Raw genomic sequence first — 23449 nt, forward strand, 5'->3', positions numbered from 1 at the left:
AATGCACTTGGAATGAGTGTATTTAAGAGGTATGTAGGAGAAGTGACAGGACTTGATTGATTTCAGAATTAAAGGTTAATGGTTAAAAAAATTAACCATTATTTAGAAAATGTTAGGTATATTTTTAGTATTATTGACATTTAAGATCTTTTAAACATCAGATTGGCTCAGAAGAGACTTAATAGGAAATTTATAAATGTGGAAAGAAAATATTAACACCTTTTTAATGAAAGTAGCATTTTGAAACAAACCATTGGTTAAAAAGTCATAGTTCCACTTGAATTTAGATTTCAAACCTGCTTTGCAGCAATGTTCATAAAACAAGAGTTTCAATAGATAAGGAAAATTTAAAACTACCATAGCTATAAATAACATTTTTGAAGTGGAATATATCTTACAGTTTTTAAAATGATGGCTGTATTTTTCTATCCTGTGCTAGAGCTTTTATTGTAAAACTCTGATTTGATCACTTACAAGCCATGGCTGAATTCCTGGATCAAAAAGCCTCTCTGCCTACTTGTGATCTCTCTCTCTGTTAAATAAATAAATAAATAAATCTTTAAAAAAAAAAAAAAAAGAATTTAGCAGTATTCATATAATCTGCTCATTATTGAAAGTCTGTCCCATTCTGCTGGTGATAGAAAATGGAATTTTTGGATTATCAAAGATCACTTTCTGTTAAGGGAGAGTTTTAATTCTTACTAGTAAATAAAAGCTATTTATAAATATATATCTTAATTCCTTTCACCAAATAGTATCCAGAATCAAAGATTCCTCTTTTGGGGAGGTGCTCGGTTGCTTAGTCATTAAGCGACTCAGGTCATGATCAAACCCTGAATCCAGCTCCCTGCTCAGCAAGGAGTCTGCTTCTCCTTCTCCCACTCCCCCTGTTTTTGTTCCCTCTCTCGCTGTGTCTCTTACTGTTAAATAAATTAATTAAATCTTAAAAAAAAAATTCCGTTTTTGGGGCGCCTGGGTGGCTCAGTGGGTTAAGCCTCTGCCTTCGACTCAGGTCGTGATCTCAGGGTCCTGGGATCGAGCCCCATCAGGCTCTCTGTACAGCAGAGATCTCTGTTGAATAAATAAAGAAAAATCTAAAAAAAAAGATTCCTCTCTTTTCAGCACCTTGTAATAAATATTGCTTAACCATATTGGTTTTTATTATTGCTTTTATGGCAAATAAGTTCACTTTTGTGAAAGGCCTTATACATACCAGGAAACATTTATTGAGTGTCTATTTGTAGAACACTATTCTCGCCATCCTGAGAAATAAACTTCTCAAGGGCACTTTTATAATCCAGTTGGCGAGACAAAATAGACCTGTGAACTAATAAGTATTTGGTGATAAGCAATTGAATAAGCACTGAGGGAATTCAGGAAAAAACAATTGAAAGAGAAAAGATTTCGTTGAAGTGAGTTTTAAATAGCATTTAGAGAAATACGGTTTTTTAAAAGATCAAGACATTTTCCCTTCAAATAAAGAATTATTATTTGAAATGAGCTTCCAACAGCCTCTTTCTTCACTGAATATCTCTTTAGAATTAAGAACAAAAAGGGCCTTTTTATCACCACTTCCCTTAAATCCTTTAGGAGAAGTAGAGAACTTACTTTGGGAGTTCCGTGTTCCATATTGATTGTCACAGATCCCTGAGTTTCTACAGGGGTTCTTAACCTCTTCTTGCACCATTTCCCTAGTTAGAATGTTTGAAAATTTATATGTATGTATGTATTTTATTTGTATATATATAAAATGTATCCACCAAAAGTGATACCTTAATATATATGCTTCTTTATTAACACATTATGTAACAGTGTCTAGTGGCAATATAATAACTACCATAATATGTAGTGATGAATGTAAGTGATACTTTGAGATCTGCAATAACAAAATGTGACCTGAATAGGTGATTTCTATTGGTGACGAACCCATAAGAACTGGTGATAGTACTGTGGTTTATGATCTATATTCATAATATATTTTGGTCTATAGTCAGAACAAGGAAGTAATAGATTTCAAGTAGTGATCAGTTAAAGTAAAAATGTAATTTTTCAGGGCACCTGGGTGGCTTAGTCAGTTAAGTGCCTTTGGCTCTGGTCATGACCCCAAGGTCCGGGGATTGAGCACTCCCCCGCCCCCACTCCACTGTCTGCTTCTCCTTTTCTCTCTGCCCCTCCCCTGTGCTTGTGCTCTTGTGCGTGCACTCTCTTTTTTCTCAAAATCTTTTTTTTTTTTTTTTTAGATTTTATTTATTTGACACAGAGAGAGAGATCACAAGTAGGCAGAGAGAAAGGGGGGAAGCAGGCTCCCCTCTGAGCAGAGCCCAATGCAGGGCTCGATCCCAGGACCCTGAGATCATGACCTGAGCCGAAGGCAGAGGCTTAACTCACTGAGCCACCCAGGCACCCCTCAATAAAATCTTTTTTTAAAAAAAGATATAATTTTTCATAGGTCCCCTGAATTCTTTCCATGGGTCCCTTGGGCATCCAAAGACTCCTGGTTAAGAAATCCTACGGTAGGGGTTTCTGGCTAGCTCAGTCAGTAGAACATGTGACTCTTGATCTCAGGGTTCTGAGTTCAAGCCCCATGTTGTGCATGGAACCTACTTATTGGTAAAAGAAGAAGAAGAAGAAGAAGAAGAGGAAAGAAGGAAAGAAAAGAAACCTTATGGTTTAGCAATTACCTGAGAGCCCCAGGAAGTAAAGGACTAAAATGACTAGGGCTCTCATATATTTCAGAGAAACTGCTTTTATTTTGTTTTATATATTAGACTTTCATAGAAGATTTCATTTGGAATAAAAATGGCTTCTGGGACTAAATAATGTATAATTTTTGAAAACCATTGTAAATGAAAACTGATTCTCTATTTATCTTGCTTTTTCAACTTAAACTAATTTCTTTTATAAATATCCTAAGCACATTAGTGTACCATCAAGTTTATAACCCCGGAAATACAGATTTAGAAGTCAACAGTGTATAGTCGAAACCATGGAACATCAGTAAGATTGCCCAGCAGTAATCTGTGTGAGTGTAACATGAGAAGAGAAACAGGCCAACAAGTAGGCAGAAGAAAAGCCTGGAGATAAAGAAGGAGCTGTTGGCGAGGTAGGAGAACACAACTTCTGTAATGTTACAGAAGCAAAGGGTGTCAAATGCTGGAGACGTCACGTAGCATGAGGACAAAAAAGAATCCACCAAATTCGGCCATAAAGAGGTCAGTGACATTTCCTGTGGTATTTACAGCAGAGTGGGGAAGGCTGATGCCAGTTTGAAATGGCTTGAAGACTGAACAAGGGATGAAGTGGAAACAGTGTTGTGTAGACCAGTGCTTTTTGAATGAATGTGGTGAAACACAGTGTCTCTAATTTCCGATCTGTCATGGACTGACAGTAGTCCTGCTGTGCGTGACTAGAATGTCACTTGCACCTGGTGCAAGTTACCCTGAAAGTTGGATGATAGCCTAACTGGGTCTACACTCTCTTCAACAAGACGAGTTCGTTGATGACAGGCTTGGAGGTCGTGGTCATGTCACATTGCTGTAAAAGTTTCTAAATGTTGATTCTTCATTCTGTACAATGGGAGAGGTATAGATTATTCTTTTTTTTTAATATTTTATTTATTTATTTATAGAGATCACAAGTAGGCAGAGAGGCAGGCAGAGAGAGAAGGGGAGAAGCAGGCTCCCCACCAAGCAGAGAGCCCGATGCGGGGCTCAATCCCAGGACCCTGAGATCACGACCTGAGCTGAAGGCAGAGGCCCAACCCACTGAACCACCGAGGCGCCCCTAGATTATTCTTTTTAAAAAAGATTTATTTGAGAGCACGTGCACAAGAGGGGGAAGGACAGAGGGTGAGGGAGAGGGAGAACCAGACTCCCCACTGGTCAGGGAGCCCCACGTGGAGCTGGATCCCAGAACCCCAGGATTATGGCCTGAGCAGAAGATAGATCCTTAACCACCACTGAATCACCTGGGTGCCCCTACATTATTCTTTCAAGAAAGTTATCTGTCAAGGAAGAGAAAGACTAGTCAGTAGTCTGTGAGACCTTACAGGGTTGGGAAAAGGTTTCTACCAATATTGTTTCTTACAACTTTATCCTCTGAATATTTCTTGATGTTCTTCGTGCTTCAAATCTTTTTTAGCCCCGAACTTGGATCTCCAGCCCATAAAATAGTTCCTGGTATATAGAAAGCATTTAAATTAAAAGGTTGTTGAACAAGAGAATGAACTTTCGTGTAAACTGTGGAGGATCCAAGCAATCCTGTGCCTCCACATTTTATAGTATATCCTGCTTCATTTAATCTCTGGGTATTTATTTGGCCTGTAGCTAGGGAACTGTCTGGGAGGCTCATTCATAATCTTCAAAGTCTGAGTGCATTAAAACGTTAACCTCATCTTCAAAGATGACATCACTGACTTTTACTTAGTAGGACCTGTGTTTTGAGAGGTTTTTTCCCCCTCAACACTGGTATTGGATTTCCTTTTTGCTTTGCCTTCCCTTGCCTCTTTAAGGGCATACAGTAACAAAGATGAGAGGTTTGGGACCATACCATGGCCACAGAATAAAGAGAATGAAATATCCCTGCACAGAACTCAAACCCGAAGATAATATTTTGCATAAAAAAACTCTTGTCTTTTATAAATCCTTTCACCTTCCTCTTTCTCTAATCGGACTGATTTTCAAATATCCCTCTTATTTTTTCATCTAAAGCCTTGCCCCTAGTCCACACGGTAGAACTCAGATCTACCTGGGAAAATGAGAATTCTAATACAAAATGTGGGCAAGATGAAGAGGAGCCAAAGGAAAGCAGACAATTCCAGTCATTCACACAACAGACATTCACTAAATGCTTAGGATGTGCCAGACACAGCCCCGAGTGCTGCATATGAAGATGCCCCCCAGGAAGGTGTAGAACTCAGGCCTGGTTGGCTGGAGCAGGCCAGACTTCTTCTAACCCACTGGGCCACCCAGGCGCCCCAGGCCAGACTTCTTTTAAACACTGACTAGACTGGTTTCCTAGGTAGCCAGAAGGCTCTTCACAGTGCGTACATCATAAATACAGCTCTAGTATGGTCTACACTAGATTGTTACCCTTAATCAGGCGTTGTTTAACAAATTTAAGGAAGAAGCAGGAAAATCTCAGCTGTGTACACATATATGGTTTGGGGGGTGGGGTAAAGAGGAAGGAGATTAAACGGGAACTTTCAGTACTTCTGGAAATATGTGGTAGTTCCATTTATAGCTTAATCAATAAGGATTATTAGGACATTTTGTCCAATTCTGGGATGAGGAGTACCTGAACTCTTTAGCTGAAAATCTTCACCCGGCCTTTAGCATGAAGTGCACAATCTGTAGGGAAGTATATCGCCAGTATTAGACCCAGAGACTGTTGAAGTGTGTGGCTCACATGTAATTGTTCATCTTCTCGTTCATTCACTCACTCGTTCAAAAACAATCAAGTGAATACTTTCTATGTTTAGCCTCCTTCACTGCCCTAAAGGAGCTGGGCTGAGAAGAGAAGAAATATCTGTAAATAGCCGTAACACAAGGTGGGAAGTGTTCTGTGCTGGACCTACAAAATGCATGATTAATTCCATTAACCTGGCTGTAAAAACAACCCAGGGCCATTCAGAGATACCAGAGGGATAGAGGGGAAGTCTGCTTGTTTTGCACAGTGACGATTTGTCATCTTATGGACCCACTCTGTGCCAGAGGCTCGAACTAGAGCAGTTTGGGGGTATTAAATAATATCACTTTGGCATAAAAGACTACATCAAAATTAGACATGTGTTTTTTAGCATATTAATTTCTCACACGCAGTTACATAGTTCCTAAAGCGCCTTCTATAAATACATATTATACCACAAAAGATACATCTACTCTGGCAGGCAAAAGAATTATGGTGGAAAAGCCTGGCTTCTACAGTCATGTGTCATCAGAATACCTGCTTCTATTACCTGTTAGGTGCGTGACCTTCAGCAAAGTACTAACTTTTGTGGGCCTCAGAGTCCTCATCTGAAAAATGGGAATAGTACCAAACTAGGGTTGTTGGATAGTCTGCCCATCATCATCATCATGGCCAATATTTATGCAGAACTTACTATGGGCACTTCACATAGATTATCTCACAGATTATTCCTCCAAATGAGGCTAGTAGTAGTGATATTATTTCTCTATTTAGTTTAGAATCTGTGGCCTAGAGTTTAAATAACTTGCCCAAGTTTACATAACAAAGAAAGGGCTAGAGATAGGATCCAAACCCAGGCAGTTTTGACCTGTTGTCCTTTTTTTAAACAACTTGATTGAGATATAATCCATATGTCATACATACAATTTACCCATTTAAAGTGTATAATTCGAGGCGCCTGGGTGGCTCAGTGGGTTAAAGCCTCTGCCCTCAGCTGAAGTCATGATCCCAGCACCTAGGTTGCTCAGTGGGTTAAGCCTCTGCCATCCGCTCAGGTCATGATCCCAGGGTCCTGGGATCAAGCCCCGAGTCAGACTCTGCTCAGTGGGGAGCCTGCTTCCTCCTCTCTCTCTCTGCCTGCCTCTCTGCCTACTTGTGATTTCTGTCTGTCAAATAAATAAATAAAAATCTTTAAATAAATAAAGTGTATAATTGAATGGTTTTTAGTATAGTCACAGTTATGTAACCATCACCACAATCTAATTTTAGAACATTCTTATCCCCTATGCCCCACAAAAGAAACCCTATAGCCATTAACAATTACTCCACCTCAACCTCCTACTTTCAGCCCTAGGTAGCCACTAATCCGCTTTCTGCTTCTAGAGATTTTGCCTATTCTGGACATTTCATATGAATGGAATCATAAAATATGTGTTTTTTGTGATTGGTTTCTTAGCATAATTCTTTCAAAGTTTATCCACGTCATTGCCTGTATCAGAACTTCATTTGTTTTTATGGTACAGATATATTCCTTTGGTTTATTCATTTATCAGTTGATGGCCTCTTGGGTCATTTCCACTTTCTGGCTATCATAAATCAGAACATTTGTGTACAAGTTTTCTTGCGTACAGATTGAGTTTTCATTTCTTGGCTATGTATTTAATAGTTATATGCTAGGTCATATGATAACTATATTTAAGTGTTTGAGGAAATTTTTAAAATTGTGAAATCATAATTAAATTTCACAACCCTGAAATCAAGAGTCACATCCTCTACCAACTGAGCCAACCAGGTGCCCCGTAATTGTGAAAAAAATTTTAAAGTTGAATAATAGTACAGAGGACCGGAGCACCTGTCTGGCTCATTGATTCAGTGTCTGCCTTCAGCTCAGGTCATGATCCCAGCATCCTAGGATCAAGCCCAATACCGGGGCTCCCTGCTCAGTGGGGAGCCTGCTTCTCCCTATCCAGATACCCTGTGCTTTGTGTTCCCTCTCGCTATCTCTCTCTGTCATAAATAAATAAAAATAAAAACTTTATTAAAAGTAGTACAGAGTACCTGAATACCCTCCATTTGGATTCCAAAATTGTTAACATTTTGCCAGTTTTATATCCCTGCTTCCCCCAACACGTCTCCCTCCCTCCCTCCCTCCCTCCCCATCTCTCTCCGTCTCCAATTTCATTTTTTAGAGCCAGCCCTCTTAACTACTACTTTTTTTTTTAAGATTTTTATTTATTTATTTGACAGAGAGAGAGAGAGAGAGAGAGAGACCAAAAGTAGGCAGAGAGAGAGGGGGAAGTAGGCTCCCTGCCAAGCAGAGAGCCTGATGCAGGGCTTGATCCCAAGACCCCAAGATCACAACCTGAGCTGAAGGCCAAGGCTTAACCTACTGAGCCACCCAGGCACCCCTTAACTACTTACTTTATATTCATCCCCAAGTAAGTGAGTGAACATAGGTAAAATAGTATAATGCCTGGCCAATAACTGCTACTCAATAAATGTAAATTCCCTCCTTTCCTCTTCTCCCCAATATTTAGAAATGTTATGTAGGATCCAGCCTGCAAGCTCTACATCAAGATAAGAGATGTGAGATCTAGGGGCACCTGGGTGGCTCAGTGGGTTAAACCTCTGCCTTCAGCTCGGGTCGTGATCCCAGGGTTCTGGGATTGAGCCCTGAATCGGGCTCTCTGCTCAGCAGGGAACCTGCTTCCCCTCCTCTCTCTGCCTGCCTCTCTGCCTACTTGTGATCTCTGTCTGTCAAATAGATAAATAAATAAATCTTTTAAAAAAGAGAGAGAAAAATAAAGAGACGTAAGATCTAAATAAAGACTCATGGACCTTACTTTCCACAGTATTCCTGGACCTTCCCACAGTATTCCTGGACCAAGGTCTGTGGAACTAAGAAAGTGGCCATCTAAACTGTGGTGATCTTGATGTCTAATTTCTGGTTGATTTCATTAGGATGATAGTAAGATAAAATATCAAGATAAATTCTTCTTTTTTTTTTTTTTAAGATTTTATATATTTATTTGACAGACCAAGATCACAAGCAGGCCGAGAGGCAGGCAAAGAGAGGGGGAAGCAGGCTCCCTGCTGAGCAGAGAGCCCGATACTGGGCTCAATCCCAGGACCCTGGGACCATGACCTGAGCCGACGGCAGAGGCTTTAACACACTGAGCCACCCAGGCGCCCAGCAAACTAAATTCTACAAATACTTGCATTAATAGAAAACAAAACAGACAAAATCCAAACCATCGCAACTGCTTGGGTTTTTGTTTTTGTTTTGTTTTTTTAGAATAGCAGGAAATTTAACTCCCAGGATACATAAGCCTATTCTAGAGCAAAGTAAGAAATCCCATTTACCAGTGCAGACGTCCATGTCCCCACATTATGTGTGGGGACATGAAGAAGGAGCTATGAAAAAGAACTGACCAAAGCTGAAGTTTTACCAAGAATGCTAACAGGAAGGGTTCATTTTTTCCTGGACAGTGACATCGAACACATGAAAAGTAGGACAGCACATGACCTACTTATTATTGATTTATTTAGAAAAATCAGTCATAGCATTGGATCCCTGGGGGCTCTAGAACAATCTTCATGGCAGTGAAATTCACTTGCTTTCTAAGAAATTACAGGACTTCCTAGAATTTTTATGAATTTTATGAATACCATCCATAATTTTTAGACATCAGACCTGAGGAGCCACTTCTCATCCAGCTATATTCCTAGAGCAGAGGTTTTCTCCTCACTGCTGAGATAAAACCTGGGAGATTATGCCTACTGTTTGGTGTTGTAGACACCCATTTCTGCTGCTTGAGTCCCACTGGGCTGACCCTGAGTTTCTGAGACCCCGCTGTGTACCAAAGAGAGACCAATATTACACCTAACAAACTGATGGTTTCTTAATATAATCTAATATCTGATATATATTCAAATTTCCCTAATTATCCTCAAAATGTCTTTTTACAGCTTGTGTATTTAAACCACTGTCCAACAAAGTCCACATATTACATTTGATTTTTGTTATTCTTAAGCCTCCTATAATCTAGAATAGTCTCCAACAACCTTTTTTCTTCTTTTAATTCCACTAACTTGTTGAAGAAACTCAGTATGTCCTATAGAATGTCTCACCTTCTGGATTTGTCTCATGCTTTCCTTTGATGTCATTTCCCTTGTTTCCCTATTCCCTGCATTTCCTATAAGCTGGCAGTTAGATCTAAAAGGTTGGTTAGACTCTAGCTAAATATTCTTTTTTAATAATTTTTTTTATTTATTCACTTGAGAAAGAGAGAGCACAAGCAGGGGGAAAGGCAGAAGGAGAGAGAAGCGGACTCCCCACTGAGCTGGGAGCTGGACCTGGGACTGAATGTAGGGCTCAATGAAGTCCTCGATCCCAGGACCTGGAGATCATGACCTAAGACGAAGGCAGAGGCTTTACCATCTGAGCCACCCAGGTGCCCCCAGGCTAAACATTTTTGATAGGAATACTTTCTAGGTGATTCCGTGTTCTTCATACTGCATCACATCAGAGATGCACCCACTATCTTTTGTCCCACTGATAGTGAGTTCATTATTGATCAGTGTGGGCAGATGATCACAGTCTGATCCCTCCCATTACACAATTGCGTCTTCCCTTATGACCAGTAAACTGATCTGTGGGATGATACTTTGGTTCTTCTATTAACTGCCACCATGTGCCATGTGAGTCCTGGAAGATTAAAGGGAAAACAAAAGAAAGAATTATCTTTGCCTTTCTGGTTAGAATCAGTGGGTTGAAACAAAATATGTTGTCTGATCACAATGGAGTGAAATTAGAAATTAATAATGACAAGTAAATTAGGAAATTCCCAACTATGTGAAAATTAAACTCCTAAATTTTAAATTAAACCAAGATTATAAAAATTGGTTCTTGGCAAAAGTAGAAAAATATTTCCTAACCCAGCATTGTGGAGGTACTACCTCCCACAAACTTGTTTTTTTGTCCATGTTCCTGACTGAAGTCTGTGCTTTTAGTTCTGCAACTCAGAATCCAGGCGGCAGTCCAACATCTTCTCCCTCACACTTCCTTAACCAATCCATCACGGTTCTCCAAATCTTATCTTCTAGAAGATGTCTCAGATTTGTTCACCTCTTCCGTGGCCCTGGCCTAGGCTGCCATCATCTCTCGCCAGGATTCCTGTCAATCTTCCTCACAAGCTTCCTCATGCTGCATCTCCCACATGTCCTTTCCACGGCAAGCAGAGGAATCTTACCCAACTCAGTCTCTACAATCCTTCAGTCTCTTTACATTTTAGGGTAAAGATCAAGATCAAGATCTTCAATGAGGGGCTCCTGGCTGGCTCAGTCAGTTAAGTGGCTGACTCTTGATTTTGACTCAGATCATGCTCTCAAGGTCAGGAGATGGAGCCCTGCAGTGGGCTTCATGCTCAGTGGGGAGTCTGCTTGAGATTCTTTCCCTTGACTCCCCATCCCCATGCTCTGGCTTAGACTTGCATGTGCGTGCATGACTGTGGTCTCTCTCACTCTCACTCTCTAAAGTCAGTCCATTAATAAATCTTTAAAAAAAGAAAAAGACTTTCAGTGAGGCCTGTAGGCACCAACCTCCGACTCTTTTGCTACCTCCCCTACCTGTCTAGCTCCTATACCCTCTTGTTTTCCAGGCTACATCTACTCTAGCTGTGCTGACTGCTCCTCAAGTGCCCTGTGCTGCTTCCTGTTACAGGACCTTTGCACCTCCTGTTCCCACTGCCTAGAATGTTCTCGTCCAGGATCCCTGTTCAGCTACTCCTACATTTCACTCAGATCTCAAGCCCATTATTACTTCCTTGGAGAGGTTTTCTGTAATCCCCCTCTGGTGGTACATGCTCTCAGCAACGTGTGCCCTTCCTTTTTATCACAGTATGTCTTTACAGGGTTTTTTGTGATCAGTGGCTTAATGTGGATTAAATCACTTTCACTAGATTGCTAACTCCCTAAAGGATGAGACCGTGCCTCTTTTGCTCACCATTGTCTCTCTTATACCTAGCACATACTAGGAGCTCAATATATATTTGACCATTCATAAGAATAGAACAAAACTAGGGGCGCCTGGGTGGCTCAGTGGGTAAAGCCTCTGTCTTCATTCAGCTCAGGTCATGATCTCAGGGTCCTGGGATCGAGCCCCGCGTCGGGCTCTCTGCTCAGCGGGGAGCCTGCTTCACCTTCTCTCTCTGCCTGCCTCTCTGCCTGCTTGTGATCTCTCTCTCTGTGTCAGGTAGATAAATAAAATCTTAAAAAAAAAAAAAAAAAAACAACCATGATGAATGTGGAATAAGAGTCCTATTTATTGATACTTTCAAAAGTAGAATGACTCAAAAAAAAGTAAAATAAAATAAAAGTAGAATGACTCAGTATAGTTTCATTCCCTGCTTTTCAGTTAACATTGCATGAAAATATATATTATATATATGTAAAAGATCTATATGCAGAGGAAAAGGTTGAAAATAATGTTATTGGTGGTTTATTTCAGCAGACAGGATTTCAGGGGAATTTATTTCTTCAGACTGTATTTTCCAAATATTTTTCAATAATACATATGTTTTTATAATTAGGAGGCAGCTATAATGAAGAATATGGACTCTGCTATTAGCTAGACCTGAGTTCCAGCCCCAGCTCTACCTCTGCCACTCAGACATTGAGTGACCTGGGCAAGGTACTTAACTTCCCCTCAGAGGAGTACCTACCCACAAGGTTGCTGCAGGAGGCAAATGATATAAAACTTAGGAATCACTTGGTACAATTTCTCCCACATCAATAAATAGCAGTTCTTGTTATAGATTTTGATCTGTTAAAATGTTACTTTTTTTTTTTTTTAAGATTTATTTATTTATTTGACAGAGAGAGATGACAAGCAGGCAGAGAGGCAGGCAGAGAGAGGAGGAAGCAGGCTCCCCGCCGAGCAGAGAGCCCAATGCGGGGCCCGATCCCAGGACCCGGAGATCATGACCCGAGCCGAAGGCAGCGGCTTAACCCACTGAGCCACCCAGGCACCCCTAAAATGTTACTTTTAAAATTTAAAAACAACACACCCTTTCCTTGAAAAAGAAAAAATGAAAACCAAGGGGGTGGTTCAGTGCCTGCGTTCGGCTCAGGTCATGATCCTGAGACCTGGCAATCAAGCCGCACATCAGGCTGTTCTCCCTCTGCCTTCCGCTCTCTGTGCTTGTGCTCTCTCTCTGTCAAATAGATAAATAAAATCTTAAAAAAAGAAAAGAAAAGAAAACCAAAACCCACAAGTCCTTTCAATTATAGTTTTAAAAAGAAAAGAATGAACATTGCTAATGTGAAGGGCTGCTGGACCCGGAGGATCAGCAGTAGGAAGCCCCATCACAAATTCAGGAAATTAAGTCCCGAGTCACTTTCTGAGAATCAAAAACAAAACCCTTATGTTACCAGCTTAAAGAGAGGTAAGAAAGCCAGCTTGGAGTGGATTCATCTACTGACGTCCAGCTGCTGCCGCAGAGCCCCTCAGCGCTGTTAATACTGTGCTCTCAAGCAGGCAAGAATTCCATCCAGACCGGCTTGTCAACAACATCGCGATGTCAACAGCATCACCCCCAGCTCTGGGAGTCGGATAACCCCCAATTCAGAGGATACAGACTCACACGACCTCCAACTTCTCCATAGCAAAGGCAGTTTGGCTCCACAACCAGGTGGGTCATATGTGAGCTATCCAAAATTTGTGCCCCATGTTCCAGTCAGGGCAGCGTGGAGTCAAAGAGACCAATTTTATAACAAGGGTTAGGTTTTCTGTGTGGAAAGAGCCTGTTTGAATCTCAGCTCCCACGCTTTCCCAGTTTTATGACCTGGGGCTAAAACTTCATCACTCTTGAGCTTTGTTTTCTCCCCTGTGGCTGGGAATGATAATTCTTACCTCATCAGGAGGCTGTGTGGAAGGAGGGACATGATGCTTGCGAAAGCTTAGGACAGAGCTCGACAACTGGCCGGAGCCATGCGCGGCGGCCCAGTGCGTGGGGCAGGACCAAGGGCGCCATGCCTGAATCTGACCACAGGGAGACATGCGACCCAATTTCTTCTCGGGGCACATGCTCAGCCAACCGGGCCTGCTGCCAAGTGGTGGAGGCCTTCAGGGAGGGGATTGACGCAACCCCCACCTTCAGGAAGCAACATTCCTAAGCAGCCCTTCCACCCATTAGAACAGTTCAAACTGTTATTAGTTTTAAATAGACAATGATCACATCTGCTTTCTTGAATGATTATACCTCCGAAATTTCTAAATATAAATTTAAACCATGATAACCCAACCCTTACATACGCACACACAGAGTCCTTGAATCAGAAGAGTGAATTTTTCATTACCAGTCACAGCGTTCCCCAAATTTTCTGTTTGTTTGTTTGTTTGTTTGTTTCCAAAGATTATTTATTTATTTATTTATTTAACACAGAGATCACAAGTAGGCAGAGAGGCAGGAAGAGAGTAAGGGGGGAAGCAGGCTCCCCGCTGGGCAGAGTGCTTGATGTGGGGCTTGATCAAACCCTGAAACCACAATCTAAGCTGAAGGCAGAGGCTTAACCCACTGAGCCACCCAGGCGCCCCTCCCCAACTTTTTCTTTTGAAAAATTTCAAACGTACAAAAGAGTTATAAGTAATACAATGAATACCATGTGCTGTTCCATTAGAGGTATCAGCAGAATGTCACTGCATTTGTTTTCTCTCGTTCTGCTTTTAAGTCTTAACTTTTTGGTGAACAATTGAAGAGTTAATTATAGATGCTGTGACACTTCATCCCCCAAAACTTGAGTTTTTCCTAAGTGTATTTCCTAAGAAGAAGCATATTCCTTGTCCATAACCACATAATTAGTATGTCACTAAGGAAACTTAACCTAAATGCATTAGTATTATCTAATACACAGTCCGTATTCAAATATTCCCAGTTATCCCTATAATACCCTCCACAGGTTTAAAAAAGATCTAGACTTCCAAAAGAAAAAAGGACAGAAACCACACATTGCACTTAATTGTCATGTCTCATCCTATTCTGAAATTTAGCACTTCCCCCTTTGGTGCTAAAGCTGTTGTTTTCCTCTTTTATTTACTTAATGGGTCTCATTACTAAATGTGGGCCCTAGCAATTTTTTGTCTTCCTTTCTGATCCAAGTACTTTTTTAAAAAAGTGGCTTGTACTGAAAATAATCCCACTCTTTTTCAGTTCTTAACTTCTTCAGTCCTTAGCATATTGAAATGGAATAACAAATGTTAACAGCATCTATACAATGACAGGTCTGAGGAGGAAAGGGATGGGCCATTCAGTTTGGGGCATGTTCAGGTCAAAATCATGACAGAACTTTCAGGTGACAAGCCCAATAGGTTGTCATTGGAGATGGGAACCTGATCCACTTCCTAGGTAAGGTAAAGAAAGTCACAGAGAAGTGAAGGGGAAGCCACAGAATAGGTGACTTCCCCCACAGACGGACTATTCTTGAGGAGGCTAGTACGAAACTCAGGAGACTTCCAGGCCAGAGGCAAAGCAGCTGGGTATGCTGGACACCCAGCAGAACCAGGGGGCTGGGAGCAGAGGTAATGAGGAAGAAAAAACAAATCCCACCCTTGAGCTGCTTAGAGTTTTTAATTTAAGGTGCAAATTAATTCTCAAAACCAGGCCGGGAGAGGGGCTGGAGGACTCAGAGCTATGCCAGCTGGAGTCAGACCAGGTGACCTTCTGGAGGAAAAGGGTGGAGGTTAGCCTAGACATACAAAGACTCAGATCTCCTGAGGCAAAACTCCCCTAGGTAAGGAAACCAGAAAAAGAACCAAGAATAACCACCAAGGGGGCACCTGGGTGGCTCAGTGGGTTGAAGCCTCTGCCTTCAGCTCAAGTCTTGGTCCCAGGGTCCTGGGATCAAGCCCCACATCGGGCGGGCTCTCTGCTCAGCGGGGAGCCTGCTTCCCTCTCTCTCTGCCTGCCTCTCTGCCTACTTGTGATCTCTCTCTGTCAAATAAATAAATAAAATCTTAAGAAAAAAAAAAAAAAAGAATAACCATCAAGAAGGGAAGTTGCAGAGGAGACCAGGAAGGGACAAGCTGGGGGACAAAAGCCAATTCAGTTGGGATGGCCAGAGAACAAATGGAAAGAATCTGTGTCCTTGACAACATTGAGACACCAAACCAACCAACTCCAAAGCCACCCCACCTCTGAACTTCTGGTTCTGTAAAATAATACATTTCTGGGGCGCCTGGGTGGCTCAGTGGGTAAAGCCGCTGCCTTCGGCTCAGGTCATGATCTCAGGGTCCTGGGATCGAGTCCCGCATCAGGCTCTCTGCTCAGCAGGGAGACTGCTTCCTCCTCTCTCTCTCTCTCTCTCTCTCTGCCTACTTGTGATCTCTCTCTGTCAAAAAAAAAAAAATCTTAAAAAAAATAATAATACATTTCCATGTTATTAAAAAATAAGAGTTAATCTAAATCGAAGGATTAAGAAACTCCCCAAAAGAGCATATTTACCAAAAAGTCTTAAGAACCAAGAGAATGAGGTAAAAATATCAAATAGGTGAACAGAACATAGTCACAATGACTACTGCAAATCTTCTTGGCTTATGAAATCTATCTTATACATATGATTACATTAAAATTTATGAAGAACAACTGTTAGGCAATAATTTGGTTTTTTACATTTTTTAAAAAAGATTTTATTTATTTATAAGACAGAGATCACAAGTAGGTAGAGAGGCAGGCAGAGAGAGGGCGGGGAGTGGGGAGGAGAAGCAGGCTCCCTGCTGAAGAAGAGAGCCCGATGTGGGACTTGATCCCAGGACTCTGGGATCGTGACCTGAGCTGAAGGCAGAGGCTTTAACCCACTGAGCCACCCACGTGCCCCGTTTTAAAAAATTTTTTACTTATTTTTTAAAAAGATTTCTATATTTAAGTAATCTCTACACCCAGTGTGGGGCTCAAACACAATCCTGAGATCAAAAGTCCCATGCTCCACCGACTGAGCCAGCCAGTCCCCTTGGTGATTTTTGTTTCAAATATTTTATTTATTTATTTGAGAGAGAAAGTTCGAGAGAACACAAGCAGGGGGAACTGCCAAAGGAAAGGGAGAAGCAGACTCCCCACTGAGCAGGGAGCCCAATGCAGTGCTCCATCCCACGTCCCTGAGATCATGACCTGAGCTAAAGTTAGACACACTCAACCAGCTGAGCCACCTAGGCGCCTCCCCTCAGTGATTTCTAAAGAGCCAGAGAGAAAAGTTCAGCAAAAGGAGACTTCTGCTATATAGGCCCTCAGTTTCTTAAGGCAAAACATATGAATAGGGGCGCCTGGGTGGCTCAGTGGGTTGAAGCCTCTGCCTTCAGCTCAAGTCATGGTCCCAGGTCCTGGGATCGAGCCCCACATCGGGCTTTCTGCTCAGTGGGGACCCTGCTTCCTCCTCTCTCTCTGCCTGCCTCTCTGCCTACTTGTGATCTCTGTCTGTCAAATAAATACATAAAATCTTAAAAAGAAAAACATATGAATATATATGTATATACATCTATACATGATACATAAATGTGTTTATTGTATATACACCCACATATATGTGCATACACTCACATATACACACACATCTGCATGTAATATGTTATGTATGCACATACGCACAAAATTTGCCCTATGCAGGAGGCACTGATGAATACATAAACAGTTCTGATTATTCAGGTGGTGCCAGGGAATACCGACCGCTGGAGGTTGAAAAGAAGTTTAGGGTGCTCTCGCCACCCAAGGAGGGGATTTTTCCAGAATAAATAGAATAAATAGAGCTTTCATATGCTCCAGTTTTAATAAGGATTCAAAAGCAGTGTGAGTAATGGAGGGGCAAGTGTCGTGCTCTTCCCATGGTCATGCTTCTCGGCGGTAAACTCTTCTCAGCAGATCCTGAATCATCGCAGGGAGATTAATAAGCCCTTTTCCTCTAACAATTAACCCCAGAGTACTTCGATGTACTGGTGCGGGTTTTACTTCAGAGCTGGTTACAGGACTGTGAATGAATTTAACAGGCTCTAGATTACAAATTTGACCATAAAATTTTCAAATTTATTTCCTTCAGTGAATTATAAAGATAGTCTGGGGACTCCTGGGTGGCTCAGTGGGTTAAAGTCTCTGCCTTCGGGTCAAGTCATGATCCCAGGGCCTGGAATCAAGCCCCGCATCAGGCTCTCTGCTCAGCAGGGAGTCTGCTTCCCAACCCCCCCCCCACCCCCACCCCCCGCCTGCCTCTCTGCCTACTTGTGATCTCTATCAAATAAATAAATAAAATCTTTAAAAAAATATATGAAGATAGTCTGTGCTGGAGTTACAGAGAAGAAAGGCGGTGCATATTTTCACCCCTCTCACCCTCAAATCAACGGCACCACCGTTTAAATGAGAGACTAGTAATATTGACTAGCTCTTTCCTGCTCTCCAAACCCTCTAACCTTGGGGGGGTGGTGCTTCTCGGGACTCAAACAGCTGCACATTTCCAACATAGTATTCCCTACATGGTGTCAAATGACAGGGGAGGAAGTTTTGGTGACTGGATGATTTATTCACTTAGTCATCATTCCATCAGGGGAGACAATAAGAGGCTTTTGTTTGTGTTTCTGTGTGTAGGGTGTGAGGGATGAAGAGAAGAAAATAGCCATATAATGAAATCTTGGTCCTCTTTTTTCCTCTCTCAAAAGAGGTCTTTATCTTCAAACTACTATACATATGTCCTAAATATATCATAAAAAAAAAAAAAAAAAAAAACACTGTGGTTGTTCCTACACTGTTTCTTCATATTTTCCTGGAAAGTTTATTTTTTTCTTTTTTATTAAAAAAAAAAGGAATACATGAATATGTTTTCATCATAAAACATTCAAACATTACGAAAGCATACAGAGTGAAAAACAAAGGTCTCCCTTCATTGCCCTCGCCCAGTCCTCCTCTCCCACCATTCAGCCCTTACAAAAAAGTTCTTTTTTTTTTTTTTTTTAAACCTCGATTACCACAGTTTAGGGCACTTTCGTAACAACAGATGGCACATTGTAAGCAACAGGCAAATTCCAAAATACAAGCAATCAGAAATCACTGAACATGAACCTCACTGTGGAACACATTCCCAGAAAGGGCCAGGACAAGTCATGGCAGAATGACTCAGTACAGATCAGGGATCCCTGGAAAAACGGGCACATGGAACCAGGAACATCTGGGTGTGCTTCTGGATGTCCTTGAACTAGCTTGATGTCCTCGAGCAACTTTTGTTTCCTCAGGTAGGCATGTCAGTAGGAGCATGAAATCAGATTGTGTGTAAGTGCCTGATGAGTGCTAAGTTTTTGGCATCTATTAGTTTTCCTCTCACTTCCAGAGGAATTTCTAAAGCACACATTAGTTTATTTCTGTTGAAGTTCTAGTTATGTCTGCATGTTTGTGGGGAAAATTATAATCCTATTTTGTACACTGTTTAGAAAAGTTGAAAAAGAGCATGCTTTCCTCACCTGCCAAGCTGCTCAAAGCTCATTGGTGTTTTTATTTAGAGTCTTGTGTAGAAATAGATCTGCATTGTATTTGGGTTCAGGCAATGTATGTGGATTCAGGCAAGAGCATCCAGGATCAAGGAATCCTAATAATCATGTGTATGTTATCTCCTGGAATCCTGTATCATGAAGGGTCTGATTCAAAGAAGCTGAGTAATGGGGAAACACTGATGCAAGAGCATCCAGGATCAAGGAATCCTGATAATCATGTGTATGTTATCTCCTGGAATCCTGTATCATTAAGGGACTGATTCAAGGAAGCTGAGTAATGGGGCAACACTGATGCAAGAACACTGGATTACTTTTAAGTTATTCGTGTAATATGAACATAGCTTTTTGGGAGTTCAGAAGTTTTGGGGTTTTGTCACCAAGAAAACTACTCCACAATCATCCAAGAGCCAAGCTCATAACAAGGTGAAGAAAAGATGAAGGCTTCTGGACAGATCCACGAGCGTTTTCTGCAGTTTATGAAGCCTGGAGTGCCCTCTACTGGTTACCTTCCAGAGAGCCAGGCAGCTAATGGTTTCACGGAGGGGTCCAAGTTTTTGAAACACCATACATATAACACGTTCTCTCTGTAACTTCTCTACCGAGTGACTTTTTTCTGAAGGCTTATCCTCTGAAAGAGAGAGCAGTAGCTTTTGGGGGGGGGGGCGGGAACCAACCTGATTCCTTAATCATTAGTGTGTCTGAGATGCCATTTAAAAGTGATCAATTATCTGCTAAATCCTAATTATTTTTTTAAGATTTTACTTATTTATTCATGAGTGAAAGAGAGAGGGGCAGAGGCAGAGGGAGAAGCAGGCTCCCCGCTGAGCAGGAGCCCATTGAGGGACTTGATCCCCGGACTCTGGGATCATGACATGGGCCAAAGGCAGATGGTTAACCATCTGAGCCACCCAGGTGACTGATTCTAATTTCTAAAATAATCAGCATGTTGGGAGAAAGACTAAATGTAATAAAGTGACCCCAAAATATTTAACCGGATTTTACATTTTAAAAAATATCTTTTGTTGTAAGGTACATAGTTTCTAATGTACACTAGTCTCTCCATACTAGTTTTTCAACTTCCTGTGAACGTGTAATTATTGTAAGATAAGAAGTTGAAAAAAAAAATCTAGTGACTACTTTGCAGCTTTAAATCATTGAAATCTTTCTTTGAACTTGTTAACCCTAAAAGAAAGAAAATGCCAACGACAGATAGAAAAATGTGCGTTTGAGACTTGTGTTCTCTGCTGTTTTTCCTTCCCTGCTTTGGCCAGTAGCCAGTAGCCCTTCCTGATGTCTTGAAGGACCTGCAAGTGTCCATCGAGAAGAGGTATGCCCACACTCATTGGCCATCACCGCTAACTGGACTTCTGATATGAACTAGCTCATTGCTTTTCACACGTGTGTTTAAAAGCAGAACCCTTATCTTCTAGTGCAGCGTAACCCAGAATTCATTTACTTCTCATTCATCACGCGTTCATTTGTTCCCGTTACTGAGCACCTATTCCCTGCCCATGCTCTGTCGACATGTCCTGAGTGTGTCCTGCTTCTACTAGATAGGGGTTCCAAATAGAACCACATTCCTTTTAACACTAAAACTAAACAACTCTAACACACACACATACACACACACACACACACACACACACCAATCCCAGGAACATGTCTGTTTTTGCTTCCCCAGAATTCTCTGTAAAATCCATAAACTCCAGGGGGCAGGCTCGGGCTGAGACCCAGTCTTCCTTTTGCTTGCCTACTGGTCTCTGCTGGGAGTGTGGAGACTCAGATTTGGACTAGTTTCCATCACCCCCAGCATTGCCCTGGATTGCCCCCAAACACACACAGACAGCTGCAATGAGTCCTAGAAGAGGGAAGGAGGATGTCCTTCCCCGCCCAGCTTAATGCACACAAAGGGCAGATATCCCAAACTGCTCTTTAAACACACACACACACACACACACACACACGGCCAAAAGCCCACCTTTCCCTAGAGGACTGGTATCTAGAATACCCAGTCTTGCATCCATGACTTCTGAAGTCTCTAAAATCAAGTAGCCTGGGCACCTGGGTGGCTCAGTGGGTTAAGCCGCTTCCTTCGGCTCAGGTCATGATCTCAGGGTCCTGGGATCGAGTCCCGCATCGGGCTCTCTGCTCAGCAGGGAGCCTGCTTCCCTCTCTCTCTCTCTGCCTGCCTCTCTCTCCATCTACTTGTGATCTCTCTCTGCCAAATAAATAAATAAAATCTTTAAAAATAAATAAATAAAATAAAATAAAATAAAATCAAGTAGCCTTTGATTTGGAACCGTCAGTCACATCCTTGGTTACTTCGTTCCACATAAAGCAGACAACAGAGCTGCCTTGGCTGAAGCAGGGGTGGGGCTCTGTCTCTTTCCTCCTGTCCTTTCTGTGTATCTCTCCCTTCCCAGGTTGGTGGGCCTTGAAGTACCTCTTGGAACTGTGATGTTTTGTGAAATACAGATTGAAAGCCACTGATCTAGGGACGCCTGGCCGGCTCAGTTGGAAGAGCAGGCGACTTGATCTCAGGGTTGTGAGTTCAAACCCCACGTTGGGTGCAGAGAGTACTTAGAAATAAAACCTTAAAAAGAAACCAAGAAGGGCACTAATCTATTTTATAACTCTTATTTTACAGATGAGAAAAATGAGACCCAAAGTATTGTAAACTGTTGATCTGGAACTCAAGCTAAGATCTGAGTTCACACCCCTTGCTCTTTTGGTTGTATTATATTGTTTTTGTTTTTTTTTTAAATCTCTATGAAGATTTATTTGTTTTATGTCTCATTCCCTCCAAGAACAATCTTATGTAGTTATACCTTGAAAAGAAATCTCATAAGCTAATTTATAATTGGATGTTTATGGCCAATAATATCTTGGTAAATTGCTTCTTTCAAGCCTGGGTGGCCCAGTGGGTTACATGTCTGCCTTCAACTCAGATCATGATCCTGGGGTTCTGGGATCAACCCACTCATCGGGCTCCCTGCTCAGCGGTGAGTCTGTTTCTCCCTCTCCCTCTGCTCTTCCCCTGTTCATGCTATCTCTCTCTCAAATAAATAAAATTTTTTAAAAAATGTATCTAAGCCAGGAGGAAGCAGCATCCTCAAATGAGGATAATTCAAAGTAGTTTAATAAAGGTACAATTTACACAAGTGTGTGCAGTGTGTAGGGAGACCACCAGGGATAACCGTATCAGGGCTAGTCCCACCTGTTGGCCAGGGAGGGAGCACACTCTCCAGAGAGACTTGGAGCCTGTCAGAAGAGGAGTGTGACCTTTGGTCAAGGGACCTAGGCAGCATAAGGTGACCTTCCAGAGATGAGGTGGGTAAGTATAACACCACCTTCACTGTCTTCTCTTCCCCTAATCTCTGCTGGAGATCTTCATTGGTTGAACCCAACTGGAAGTCAAAGACATTCAACAAACCATATGGGCCAGTCACTCTACAGAGCATGGTGAAGAACTGTGAAAAGTAAATCTGGAGAGCAAATGGTAACCTTTCTACAAAATTATACAATTCAGCAAATAGTCAGAGCTGCGTATTATAACATGATTCTAGAAGGGAAACACCCCCCCCCCCCAGAAACCATTTGAGTCCCTACCTTTCTTGCCATAGCCCATCAGTCACTTAATGGAGTCAGTCCTATCTTCTATAAACACTTCTTTATTTTTTAAAGATTTTTATTTATTTGAGAGAGAGATCACAAGCAGGGGTAGGTAGGGGGAGAAGTAGATCCCGGCTGAGCAGGGAGCCCAAAGCAAGACTCATTCCCAGGACCCTGGGATCATGACCTGAGCCAAAGGCAGACGCTTAACTGGCTGAGCCACCCAAGCGCCCCTTATAGACACCTTTCGGTCCATTTCTCTAACCTCCAGCTTGTTTGCCGCTTGTTTGCCACTCACTTAGTTTTGGTCCCTACCACATCAAACCTGGATATACGATAGCTTCCTAACTAGTGCCCTGCCTTTAGTTTCCCAACTTCCACACCACAGATGGCATCATTTCTAAGATGCAAGTCTGACTATGTACTTCTCCACTTACTACCCTTCAATGACTTGACATCACCTCAATGCATTCTGGATCAGTAACAATTTATCTTAAAATGTAGTGCCTTAAAGCAACAATAATCATGTTTTCTCTCTCACTGTTTTTCTGAGTCAGGAATTTGGAAAGGGCTTGGCCAGGAAGTTCTTCCTTGTAGTCTTTTGTGAGGATGCAACCAGATTTTGGTCAGGCCCGCAGTTATCAGAGGCAAGGATCCCTGGGGGCCATCTTGGAGCCTGGCTATGACACATACCTGGATAACGTCTAATCCTAAGGTTTCCTACAGGACCATTCACTCTTGTCATCAGAAACAAGGACCTGCCATGTCCCAGCACATCTCAAGTTTGCTATTTTAGAAGTAAAATATTTCTTAATTGATTCATTTACTTCTCAGTGCCAGGATTTAGAGGTAAGGTGTATTCTTCAGTTGATTCATTTATTTTAATGTTTTTGGGGAAACCATGTTAGTGCC

The 23449-nt window shown here is 41.8% G+C and overlaps 1 long non-coding RNA gene across 2 annotated transcripts in view; it reads right to left on the reverse strand.

The window, feature by feature from the left end:
• Positions 1–1016: 1016 nt before the first annotated feature.
• Positions 1017–23449, reverse strand: part of LOC309868254 — a 48679-nt gene continuing 26246 nt past the window's right edge. The window contains exons 3-4 of one of the 2 annotated variants that reach the window (XR_014313599.1): positions 4087–4175; positions 1017–3566 (exon numbers count right to left, since the gene is read on the reverse strand). This is a non-coding gene — a long non-coding RNA (uncharacterized lncRNA). Of the gene's footprint in view, positions 3567–3662; positions 4004–4086; positions 4176–23449 lie in introns of those variants that run through there. The other variant, XR_014313600.1, reaches the window with a different exon arrangement.

This window comes from Mustela nivalis (assembly GCF_964662115.1).
Source record: "Mustela nivalis genome assembly, chromosome: 6".
NCBI classification, from domain to species: Eukaryota; Metazoa; Chordata; class Mammalia; order Carnivora; family Mustelidae; genus Mustela; species Mustela nivalis.